General features: G+C 31.5%; 1 long non-coding RNA gene across 1 annotated transcript; it reads right to left on the reverse strand.

The window, feature by feature from the left end:
* Positions 1-217: 217 nt before the first annotated feature.
* LOC143079604 (uncharacterized) lies at positions 218-11,008 on the reverse strand. The gene is made up of 4 exons (XR_012979450.1): positions 10,838-11,008; positions 5,940-6,206; positions 3,057-3,251; positions 218-525 (listed from the first exon to the last, which is right to left on the reverse strand). It is a non-coding gene; the product is annotated as an uncharacterized LOC143079604 (long non-coding RNA).
* Between the last annotated feature and the right edge of the window lie 2,638 nt (positions 11,009-13,646).

A 13,646-nucleotide genomic window follows, 5' to 3' on the forward strand; every position in this document is an offset into this window, starting at 1 on the left:
ACTTGACTAAAAACCTGGGGTGATCTCGGGTGCTATAGAGGTTCTTGAACTTGGAGCTAAAATATACATATACATGTATATATATATATATATACCAAACGGTAGAGTTTTTCGTATACATGTACATGGACATAAATGTGTATGATCACGGAAGACTCAAATGTAAAAAGTTGTACCATAATACATTCTCATGATCATTTTATAACACTAATAAAATATTTGGTAAGATTTTATTAAATCTTTTTAATTCTTTGATAACACATTTCTGAGTGGTTAACATTTTTAGTTTATTATAAATAAAATGATGTTATACGATTTCACATATATAATTAATATCGTCTTCGCAATATCTGTCGTTCCATAAGTACCCGTAACTGCTCCTCATAGAGGCGCAGTTTTCAATGCCAAACTTATTACTTGGTTGCGCTGTATTCCAAAATGTTGTTGTCATGGGAGATCCATCCGAATATTTCCAAACACCTTCTTGTGCCAGATCATTCCCGTCAATCCAAAAACTGCCAAATACTGTAATAAAAAATAATTTACCATTTTCTTCGTAAATGCATGTACAGGTCATGAATATGAAAGTTGCTTTCAATGCATTCTGTTGTATGACAAAGTATAACATTTGATTTTGTGAGTTTTTATAGACTTTTTGAATTTTCTTGGAGGTTGGTATTTTTATATACTTTTTTTCAGAAGTATTAGTTCATTGTAAACATGTGTCGAAGAGCGTCCTTTTATAATGAATCATGATGTATTGGCATATCCGTTTGTCTGTCCATTCGGTTATTGCTATTTTTTTCAAATGAATACTGATGACCGACTTTTTTTTTACATGTACGTGGAACACGTGCAGACAGATCGAGCAAACGCGTTTAGGATGCACCACATTTATGGAGAGTTACCTAATATCCTGACTTCAGTTATCTTTTAAAACTTTCCCTTTTAAATACTATAGCAACATATCATCGATTCCGGTCTAAACGTTAAACTTCCTTTGACACGGTTACAGACGTTACGCACGGTATTCGGTCTATGTTTCATTTGACCATTTCTTGATGCATAAGTAGGACAGAAACAAATCAATTATGCGTATTATCAAATAATTACTTGTCTTGGTTCATCAGTTTAATCATGGAAGTATTGTCAATATAATACTTCCATGGTTTAATCGATATTAAATAAAACCTAATTTTAAAATATTTAATTTTATGTATTATTACATAATTAAGCAATAAGTCCCGTGATAACGCCATTTTTGCCGTGTAAGACGTAACAACAATAACTTACCATACAAATATAAACGAAAAAAAAATTAAAAACTACTGAATGGATTACGATAAAATTTAAACAGGTGGAATATAATATAATCATATGCATGGTCTGGAATGGTTACGATAAATATCATGTCAGTTCGCATTCTAGTGGCCATTTTCGAAATTCAATACAGCTGTAAGATTTGAAAATTCGAGTATACAAAAAGGAAAGCAAGAACTTCGATATTACAATATTTTCACATAAGTCATAGAAAAGGTTCGCCACCTCTACATGCAAATGTAATTTTATTGAATTTTACGAACACATTTTTATTTCTAACATAGCTTCTCTTATTTTATTTTTTTCCAGGTTTTTCCGTGTCTCCCTTAAATGTTACCATAGAGCCATTGTTTAAGGTTTTTCAGTACCATGCTAATTTAGGGTATTTTAACTATGAAAACAAATGTTACTACTGAAATGTAACTTTTTTAAAGATTGGTTTAAGCCTTCAATGTTAAGCAAACGCTAAATTTTTCATCAATTTCCATCAAGTTGTCCATGTCTCCCCAAAATGTTACCACGTTTAAATTGAACGTTTTTTGCAAGGAACGTCAATGTAACGTATATAAATTTAATTTTCCATAGATTAAAAGTTAAGCATTTTTGGGTCTTAAGCATTTGACAAGTTCTGTTGAATGATATATTTTTTGGAGAGAGTTTTTAAATATTTATTCTAAAATGTAATAAATCAACAAGAAATTTGACTTCCATCAGTGTTTTGTTAACCATGTGCTGATCTTAAAGGCGTCGAAGTTTTTGATAAATGATAAGTTTTCTATAATACCGAACCTTTCGACTTTGGGACCTTTAGTAAAAGATATGTTTCTGCTAGTATGAATGTTTGTTGCATACACTAATAGTTATTTCCACGCATCCGACAAACTGACGCATGTGAAAAATACTGATCCTAATTCAAGGACTAGATTACTTTTTAAAATGAGCAATTTCAAACTGCCGTTTTCTTTCCAAAAGCTGAGAATGAAATTGAAATTATAGATCAAGCAAACATAGGATACATATAGTAGCTGTTACTGCCATTGACCCGAACGAGAATTATTTTTCATTCTAATCTTCTCGAAAGACTCATATTTGGAATGTAACTGTTAGTAGTACGGATAGAAAGACCCTAAAATTATTTCAATAAGTTAAGATTATGAGGAAATAAATAAATCGAGAATGGAAAGATTATTCATCAAAAATATATAATCAGTCTGACATGTTCACAGTCTATATTTTTTTTTAAATAAGGCAAACATCAAAAAGCCATATGTATAAAAAATAGTGCTTGAACGTTTTGTACAAAAGTCGGTTGAAATAAATGAAAATTACGTCGACTAACGTTACCATTACTAAACCGAACACTGTGCGTAACGTCTACATGAAGGCTAGAGTATGTTTTCAGTATGCCGATATTGTCACTTTTCAAGTTCTTTGGTCCTCATTAAAAAGAAAGTGTTCCAGTTTTTCGATTAAAAAGTGATGCTTGTTCTGTCTATGATTCTTAAACAACATATCTAGTGAAAATGTGTTTTCCCACTATTTGAGGAAGATACATAGATGAAGCATGTAGCATTGACGTGTATAGAGTTTGAGACCGTATGTTGACTTTTAGATGTTTTGACTTTTTGTGATGGTCACATACACCCAATCTCTCTCTTACGAATTGGTGATAGAAATTAAAACCCTTTTCATTTTTATTAAAGCCATATCATTTGTTGAGCTTAAAATGCACTTACCGCCGTTTAATGATAAAATCGTTATTTTCACATGATTCTGTTTGTCACTAGTATCGATCCGTGCTAGTCTACCTCCCTCTGTTTTGCTACACGCTAGATTTGATTCATTATGGCTTCTATATGAATTTGTGTATATTTGAAAGCAAAACAGCAGATCATTGACCCAGATAAAGCCTGCCATTTCACATCTGTTAGCTAAAAAAAGAGAAAACAACCTTGAAGCTATCTTTTTTTTTTATTTGACCCGATTTATTTTTTTTAATTAAAAAATAAAATAGTATTGTTCTTCATATTTATAACGAAGTCAGAAAGATGTTCTTGTCTGTAAATGAAGATATAAAAGAGTATTTCAAACATCTGAAAAGAAAATTTATAAATTGAAGGACAATTGTCATTGGCCTGAATTAACCTTGAAATCAAAGTTAAACATATCATACATGTACATGTGCATACAACAGATAATAGATATCACCAAATTACACTTGGCAGTTACTATTATACATCAGACACACCAACCACTAATGTTTTACTCACCCGAGCAATAGCAGATATACAAACAAGCTATAAATAAACAGTCAAGATAGTCTGAATCGGTACAGACAAACAATGAAATGGAGATAAACCAGTTGTTAGCACGCAAATACTCCCTTCATTATCTAGACCAAATGTCGTACACCTTAAACACACAATGAAAATACTACAAAATACACAAAAAAAAATAAATCACTTGTTGCTATAAAAAGAATTAACTAAGTTTAAACGATGTAATATATATTATTAAATAGAAAATGAAAATGGAGAATGTGTCAAACAGACAACAATCCGACCAAAGAGTAAGAAAACAGCCTAAGGCCACTAATGGGTCTTCAACACAGCGAGAAAACCCGCACCCGGAGGCGGACATATAAGTCTATATAATGATCGCTAACTTGAACAAGGAAATAAAAACTGCACAAATTTTGCATACCAGAGTCAAAATGTGCCCGCTATTACAGGAAGGCCGCTCAAGACAAGACATATAATAAACAGCACTCCAAACAGGTTCCATGATAAATTTTATTAATCTGCGTAAATGTTCAAGACAAGTTACTTTTTCAAATCCTTTCATCTTTGGAAAAAGAAAACTTTGTTTACTGGTTTCCAATTTGAAACATTATAAACACATTATTTTAAAGGTACAAAGATTTGGTTGAGAAGTTTTGTCTACACAAACAATAGTACATCCTACTTCAAGAGATGGTGTATATAAAGCCCGTTAACTTATATACGATCCATGTGAACTTATCGATCCATTGAAAACACTCTTTTTCTGAAAGGTTTTTAATTGAGCAATTTAATAAGGTTTAATCGGTACTCACATTGATTGCGTATTAAATGGAGAGAATAGAATACTAAGTTCTATCAAATTATGGACACTTACGGTCCTACGTCTTGTCGATACCTGTATTATGGCCTGTACAAATTCATGTTTTATTCTTATGAATTATATCTGCCTTACCTTAGTTTCATCAAATGTATACCGATAAAATTTATTCTTGTAAACATGAATTATTTATCAATTGTAATTAGCTTTGAATTAGCATTACACTTAGTAACTGTGAGTACTGTTTCATTGTGACTCTGAGTTCGTAGTCTTTATTATTATAGATTTGTTTTTGCTTTGTGTCATTCAACTGATTTTTCCCATGTTTTGCTGATACACCGCTGGACATGGCTCAGGTAAGTTGGAGAGCAGAGCGCTCGAATACATGCTTAACTCTGGTACATTCTGTGGCTGTCTGTCCCTAGTCGAGAGCCTACGATTCAGTGGTTGTCGTTCGTCGCTGCTGTATATCACTTTGTTTTGTTTTGTTTATGTTTATTTTGTTGTACATATATTTTTCGTTTATTGTGTAATACATAAATCAGGACGTTGGTTTTTTTTTTTGGTTGAACTGATTACTTCGGTTCATATAATGGCCTTTTATAGCTGACTAAAAGGTACGGGTTTTGCTCCTTGTTGAAGGTCGTTTGGTCACCTGCTGCTGCTAACATCTGTTGTAGTTGTTTCGTTGGCAGTTATACCACAATTTATTATGTTTATAGTGAGTATATTACGCTTGCAGTGTTTCCTATTGACTTATGACATATATATTTTTCCAGTTTGAATGTAAACATTTCCGTGTTTATAAGTTCTACTAAAACGACATACTAATCGAATGATGACTTCATTTGTATAAATACCGTCTACTATTTATATATTTCAGAAATTATTTTTAAGTTTCAATTTTCTATTTCATACTAATACAGTTATGTCTAAAAATGGACAATATGGAATGTTGTAATAAGATTTTTTTTAGCTTCAGTTCTCTTTTGATGAATACACAAAACATGTATAAATAGTATTAGATTTGAATGGAAATTGTCACACGTAAGATAAAAACTTGCCATGCTGATCAATTTTACGAGTTATCGTCTACAAATATTTAATATTGTACAAACAAATGTTGACGAGACGGACAAGGTAGTTCTTGCTCTTCTTATTCCAATCAGACGTTCACAGTATTGAGATATTAAAAACACAAGATGCAATTTACTTCCATACTTTTAACTATGGTGGCCATGTTGCTTAATTGGCTTGCGGATGCAACGCTCAAACGTTTAAAACTAAATAAAAACTAGGACTTATAGTGGCCAAATTTTGTTGCAACTGTTTCATGGTCTTATCGAATATATCTTTAATTTTTATAAATATAGACGACGGAAAAACGACGGACAGAAGTTATAGCTGAAAATGACCTTTCGAACCAGACCATCTTAAAATAATCTTACTTGAATAACACTGCACTAATAAAATATCTTCAGATCCTGCTTCTGTTTGTTAATCATGTTTTACAGTCTTACCTTTTACGTAATATTGTTCTCCGTACTTTTGTTCCAAAGACATCGTATGATTGTTGTCAAATCTGGTTGCATACATTTCACAAGTAAAATCCCGAGTGTTCCAAAAGTACGAATAGCAATTTTCGTTCTGTAAACATGCCAAACAACATGACAAAATTCCATCTTCTGGTGTGTAATGTACTACAACTATCGGATTTGGGTCTGTCGGTCTGTAACCCTCAAATCCTGGCATTCTTATGTATTCTATTTGACTCGATATTGCTTCTCCTATATATGAAAGTTAACAAACCATATCAACATCAAAAGCCTTATTACAGGTCAAAACCTCATATTATTATGATTATACATGTATATTGAAGAAGAAAAAAAACACAAACTCAAAACAAAAAGAACGATACATTGATGATATGAATGAATTAAAAAGTAAAAAACACTGTTCGGAATTATCATTTTCTTTTTTGATGTTCTTTCTCGTCCAATATACAGTTTTGTTATTTAGATACATGTAACATGGTATGATATTAAGACCACAATGGTTTTTAAATGATAAACCCTTTTTATTTGTTTTATTTGGTCTCTAGTGTAGAGTTGTCTCATTGGCAATTCAAGTATATCACATCTTCTTATACATGTATTTACATTTTATTTGAAATGCGAATGTGTTCATTTTTATTATTTTCACTGAAATGAATAATTATTTGTGGAAATTATTTCCCTTCGTGTATTTTATAGTTTTACTATATGTATATACGTACAATATATATAAGCGCTTTTGATTAAAAAATTAACCAAGTCCTGTCACAATTTTCTGAAACTAATATTTTTTATAGTTAATTCCAGCAAGGGTACACTTACAATGCATAATAGAAAAACAAAGGATATGGGATATCCAACCAAGACTCAAAATAAGTACATGCACAGCATAAAACACGCAATAAGCATAGCAACGACGCTGATCTTCATCTCAATGTCACATTGATGCCTGCCTGCATTTGTCAAGTCTAGACTTTACCAATTACAATACGTTATAAATTTCCGAACAAGACGTTCGATGAATTCTGAAATTCACTGTAAGATTCTTGTATTTCACGGTTATATCCTGTAATGACGTCATATCAAACCATCAGAGAATTTCATATTGCATTAGTACAGAAGACAACGTAAACACATCCATAAATCTAGAGTAAAGTGACATTTACTACATATCCAAAATGCGTAGTTCGTGCAGTAAAACAGTGTATGTAAAGTGCGGATCCTAAAATACCATTTTCACTGTATATGCCATGCATTTCTGATGTAGAATGGTAAATATACAGACGAAAAAATTATGATTTTTGAAGAAAATGAAGAAAATTGTTCACATGTACTATATTTAGTAATAAATAATACAAGTTATACAAAATAAGAGATGGGAACGGGTTTTTAACGCGCCGAGAGCCATCCATACGTGAAATATATACCGAAATAGGTGAATATTTAGGACGTTTTACGAACAAATTGTGCAGGTGATTAAAAACTAGCAGGAAAGATGTAGTTGCAAAAAAATATTCATTACAACACAATTATTAATGTTGTATAGCGTAGAATAGCTTTTGTTATTCAGTTTGCCCATATTGTATTGAATTCCACTATGATGCTGTCTTTATGCGAGTCATGTTTACTGTTGAATAATGATACTTTACTTTCATTTTCACTGTAGAGCGATTCATTAGTATTGTATATGTGGTGCATTTTCACTGTATGAATTGTATCAATTTTTATGCATTAAATTCCAAATTCAGCCGACTTGCACAAACAATAATTAAAGTAAGAAAAGGATTTGATAGTGCTGACTTTGAGATTACAAGTTTGATTGAACACTCCAATAAATTCAATAGAATTAATATCTATTTCAAATAAAACACATCGTTGTCATAATATACTGAACAATATGTGGATCATTTCAGAGTTGAAAGTGTTTCTTAGATTAATGCAAAATATTTTCAAATGCATGCCAATTTGATAAAATTCATGTTTCTGCAGTAGTCATTGTGCGCATGTGCAAACAAATTTTATCATTGGATTTCGAGTATGGGTCTATTTACCAATCCGAAGAGGCATGTCATAGAATTTTTTATAATTCATCAGAATCTTTATTTAAAGTGTAGTTATATTTATCCAATGTATTGAAACTTCATCACTGAATACGTACATCTCGCATGTCTATCGAAATAGAATGGGATGAAAACAACAATACTTTCTAATATTTATTTATAAATAACTTCTTGACCAATTTCAATGAGGTTTTGAAGTAAGATTTTTGATTTTGGGTCCGGTTTTAAATTGGCCCACAGGGTCCAAAATAAAATTTGAGGTTATTAGGTGGGCTGAATCCATACATGATTGTGTTTATTATTATTTTTTTAAATTTTTGGCCCATTTAACAAGTTTGTGGCGTCCAAACTGTCAAGAAATAAATTCTTTTGGATTTCAACAACAGTTGAATATTTGGGGTACTTTGGAATGCTGAATCTTACCGTGTTTTTTAAATTTGGGATTCTGGTATTTTGGGCCAAGTTATCGAAATGGTCCACATTGAGGCCCAAAGGGTCCGAAATTCAACATTTTTTTGATTTCATCAAAAATGAAGTCTAGCTTGAATGTTGTGTACATACTTACCCCAAACTGTTCAGGGTTCGACCTCTGCGGTAGTATCAAGGGTGCTGTACAACACGTACATCATGTTCCAATGCAACTTTATCAGTATACGTTTTTGACAGATAAAGTTTGCCCTACACAACTTGACTTGCATTTATAGCTTTAATGACTTTGGATAATTATATGTCACATTGTCGTTTCATTTTATACAGTAAAGAACATGCAAGCAACAATCGAGGTAAAAAATATCTTTCCTTCATAATATGGATGTTGAGGCATTTGGGGGCTCAACAATAGGGGAGGCAAGTGAAGATGAATCACAGAAAAAAGAAAGAAAGTTAAGGAGGGGTCTTCATACCAATGCACGTATTGTCCTTTCAAGACAAAATGGGTAGCTAGTTTTCCCAGGCATAAGAAGATCCACACTAATAGGTTAAACAAATGTGACCAGTGTGAATTAAAATTTTAAGACTTCTCAATAAGCATAACAATGCTTCAGTGATTCCCTATATAATCAACCAAATTTTTCAAAGGCCCCCTGGATACGCCTATGCTGGCATAGCTTACCATATGAAGAAAGCAACAGGAACTTTTAATCACATCTGCTCGTTTTGTAGTAAAACATTAAAAATGCTTCGCTGACCGCAGAGATCGAACCCTGAACAGTTGGGGCAGATTTGGACATAATATTAAAGCTTGATACTATCTGAATTTGGATTGTGATCAAATTTATGACGTTATACAGGTTTCTGACACAAGGTAAATGTGGTCGAAGATCTTAAATCGTATGCGCAATACTGTGCTGTCAACGTATATTTGTTCCACCTAACAGAAGTTCCAATGGAAACTTTGTTATAAACATTGTCATAATATCTATTCCTATTGGAACAAATATTCTATAACATTTATTCCGTTAGGAACATATACTGTAATATTTCTTCCTGTGGAAATAATAGTCCAGAATATCTTTTCCCTTTGGAACTTATATTATGAAGGAACTTCTATTCCTTGACAGTGCAACTGAAGGTTTCTTCCCGTCCATAAAATTTTGTTTTCCTTCTAGGACAAAATAACCAAACCAAATCCCAGTCTTTCCTTTCTGGTATTGAACCTTGTAGTACAATTTTAGAGAGGTCCATACACTTGAACACAAGATATTGTCTGGAAACTAGAAAAATGTTTGTTTTGCCATTTCTTTTGCCCCTAATTTCTGCATGTTTGGGGCAATTATCCCCGAACAAATTCACCTTCTTCCATTTGTGATAATGCGAAAAAGATCCAAAAACGTCAAACAAGTAATTATCCGGAAACTACAAACATGATTGTTTTTTTTTTGTCCCTTTTTGTTCCTTCATTCCTAAACTGTTAGTACCATAACCCCAAAATGAAACCTAACATTCTACTTGTGGTATTGAACACTGTGGTACAATTTCAGAACAATCAAAATTCTTATACACAAGTAATTATCCTAGAACTAAAAACATGCTTCTTTTAGGCCCCTTTTTCGTAAACGGTTGGAACCACCATCCCCAAAATTATCCCAACCTTCCTTTTGTGGTATTGAACCTTTTTTAAAATTTATATAGATCCATTTACTTAAATTAAAGTTGATCGGAAACCAAATGGGTCTTCGGACGACGCAGACGATAACAACATCATAGCAATATACGAACCGGAAAAAAAAACATTGCGGGGAAACATTTCAGTTTACAGTTTACACATGTCAATACTGTGGGAAAACGTATAAATGGCCAGCCAGTTTCTATAGATATATACAAGTTATAAATAGATATAAATATTAAAGTAATCAAATAAGTTTTTCATTTGTTGCAAGTTTAATTATTACATTAATCTACAATAAAAATTCATCGCATTTTCGAAAATTCTACATCAGAAATGAATGCCATACAGTGATAATTCATCGCATCTATAGTGAAAATGGATCGCTTTTAATAACTGATATCCTATGTTATGTTGCTTTTATTACACATATTTGAACTTTAATACTGTTATTTTACATTGAAAAGACACATCATAATGAAAATATGTTAAAGTTTAGTTTCAAATCAATTATTTTGGTATTTTCAAAACGTAAACAAATAAAGTTTTCCTATGATCCTTTATTCTACAATGAACATACTCGCATACAACAGTGAAAATGAATTGACTGGATTCGCACTTTATATACACTGTAAAAACCGTTTTATATTATTAATCTTACATTATGTCTTTTTTCAGCTCTTGAAATTAAATATGCTTACCTAAAATAATCGATGCTAGAAAAATTCTCTGCAGGGAACCTGCTTCAAAACCCATCGCTGAAATTAGCTTATAAGCGCACTGGTGTTCTCAGTTTCCATGAATTTGATTTAAAGGAATTAAAAGGATAATTTCAAAATTAAGTATTTTACATACGTAATTTTAATGTCATGACGACCTGAAAATTGAAAAGATAAATGGGAAACAGTTAGTAAGATGACACTGATACCTGTTCAAATATTGACCTTTCTAATGTCAAGAGCACTTTCGCCAACGGTAATTACAGTTTTAAATGATTTAAATGCATTATTGATCAATTTAAGTATATTTTTTTGTACCTTTTTTCTTTCTCTTTCAGATGAATACTTAACAATATTTGTTTGTCTGTTATTACACGACTACGTTATACAAATTTTATACAATGAGACATTTCATGAAATAAACTCATTATAGATACCAGGACCAATTGTTATATATACGCCAGACGCGCGTTTCGTCTACAAAAGACTCATCAGTGACGCTCGAATCCAAAAAAGTTAAAAAGGCCAAATAAAGTACGAAGTTGAAGAGCATTGAAGACCAAAATTCCTAAAAGTTTTGCCAAATACAGCTAAGGTAATATATGCCTGAGGTAGAAAAGCCTTAGTATTTCAAAAAATTCAAAAAATTTGTAAACAGTTAATTTATAAATATAAAAAGGATAACATTAACATGAATCAGATTTTTGTTTTGAGAACTATCCCACATTGAATATTTTGACAAAAATTTTGAACTAACTGGAGTTTAAAGTCAGATGCAACATCAAATACAAAAAAAATAGTTGAATATGTTTTATATACTTGAATGACTATTAAGCCCCAGTCACACTGTCATGTTTCGACAGTTAGGTTTTAGTCCGTTTTAAAATGATACGTTTCGTGTAATTTTTTTTTTGTCATTTTGTAACGGTCCGTACGTTTTACTAGGTTTATGCCACGTTTTGACACGTTTTTCTACGTTATGTTACGTTTCACTAGGTTTTTCGATAAATTTTTTAAAAGTTTTAAGACGTTTCATTGCGTATAAACTACGTTTTAGCACTATGTTTCAGTATGTATAAAAAAGGGTCAGAACGTTTCTAATTCGGTTCACTACGGTTGAAGCAAGTTTTCGCACGTTTTCCTACGGTTCTGTACGTTTATTCTACGCAGTATCACGTGTCACTACGCTGTGATCATTGACCTATGAAACGTCGTCAGAAATTAATAAATTTAAAGACAAAAAAGACAGATAGCAGAGAGGGACCAAAATAACTCCAGAAAATCAAGAGAAATCAACAGAGGTTCACTCTATTATTACGAATTGAATGCTTCTTTTTGTAACTTTATTAGGGTGTAAAAGCGTTGACCGAAGTACATTTTGTATGAAGCGCCGAAGCGCTTCATTCTAAAAATGTGCGCACGGTCAACGCTTTTACAACCCTATGAAGTTATAAAAAGAAACATTCAATACTTATAATTACATTTCTTATCTAGGATCATGAAAACACGATTTTTATCAAGTTTGTATCCAATTTACCTGTGCACTTTATTGTGGGACCTTGTGTCATCATGAATGATAAATTTCATTGTGTAGTGAAGTTGATTAAGGAATAACGCGAGATTGCAGCAGACTGCCAGTTATAGCCAATCAGAATAACGTATTATAATGAAACATACATCTAATGTAATTATATATTAATACATCTGTCATTTCAATTAGATTATTTGGTTCCTATTTGATGGTCTAAAAAATTTGATTTTTTTTGGTACTCCAAAACTAAAAGCAGAGACATACGTGTATATAACTTTCATTTGTTTTTGGTTTTTTTCAGATAACGTTTTTGTGGATACACGAATCATGAAAAACTTTCAAAGCTTTGATAGGAACCATGTCATTTTTCCCCTTTTATGTTAATTGCTCTTTTGAAATGTTTTACGTTGCACATTGTCGTTTTAATTCCAATTTTCCCTCTATCGATATTTGATTTATATTTTTAGTGTGTTTCAAATTAGACCGTTCTGATGAGGACCAGAGGCAGAGGAATGGGTCGTGGAGGGCGTGGTAAAGGCCACAACGTTGATCCGTCGCCTGATAACTTCAACTAGAGTTCCAATGGCAAATAGTTCAGCACGTGAAATAACCGTTCTGAGAGTTTATGAAGTCTTAAATAGTATTTTAAGGACTTTCCAACATAAACAGAAATGTCAAGCCTCTGTATGTTTATGGACGATTGCTTTTTTTTATTACCAATGAAGGTACAGATGACACTCTTAAAAAAAATTACTTGGAATTACCAAAAAAAAAGTAATTCAATTACTTGATTCAAGTAATTGAATTTGTCAAAATTATTGATCATTGATAGTAATTATTGGTGATGTTAAGTAATTTCAAGTAAATTCAAGTAATTTACTTTTTCAGTAATTCTAAGTAATCCAATTCAGTAAACAAAATAATCAACATAAGTAGTTATAAGTAATATTTTAAGTAATTTCAAGTATTTATTACAAGTAAATACTAGTAATATAACAAGTAATTGTAAGTAATTCACAGTAATAATCCAAGCTATTTCAAGTAATCCTTAGTAATAATCTTAAGTAATTCTCAGTAAAATAATAAGTAATTACAAGTAATCCTAAGTAATAATTTCAAGTAATCCTAAGTAATAATTTCTAGTAATCCTAAGTAATAACTTTTAGTAATCCTAAGTAATCCTTAGTAATAATTTTAAGTAATTCTAATTAAAAATCTTAGTAATTCAAAGTAAAAATTAAAGTAAGTAATTCTTTTAAT

The sequence above is a fragment of the Mytilus galloprovincialis genome, chromosome 1 (assembly GCF_965363235.1).
Source record: "Mytilus galloprovincialis chromosome 1, xbMytGall1.hap1.1, whole genome shotgun sequence".
Taxonomy (NCBI): domain Eukaryota; kingdom Metazoa; phylum Mollusca; class Bivalvia; order Mytilida; family Mytilidae; genus Mytilus; species Mytilus galloprovincialis.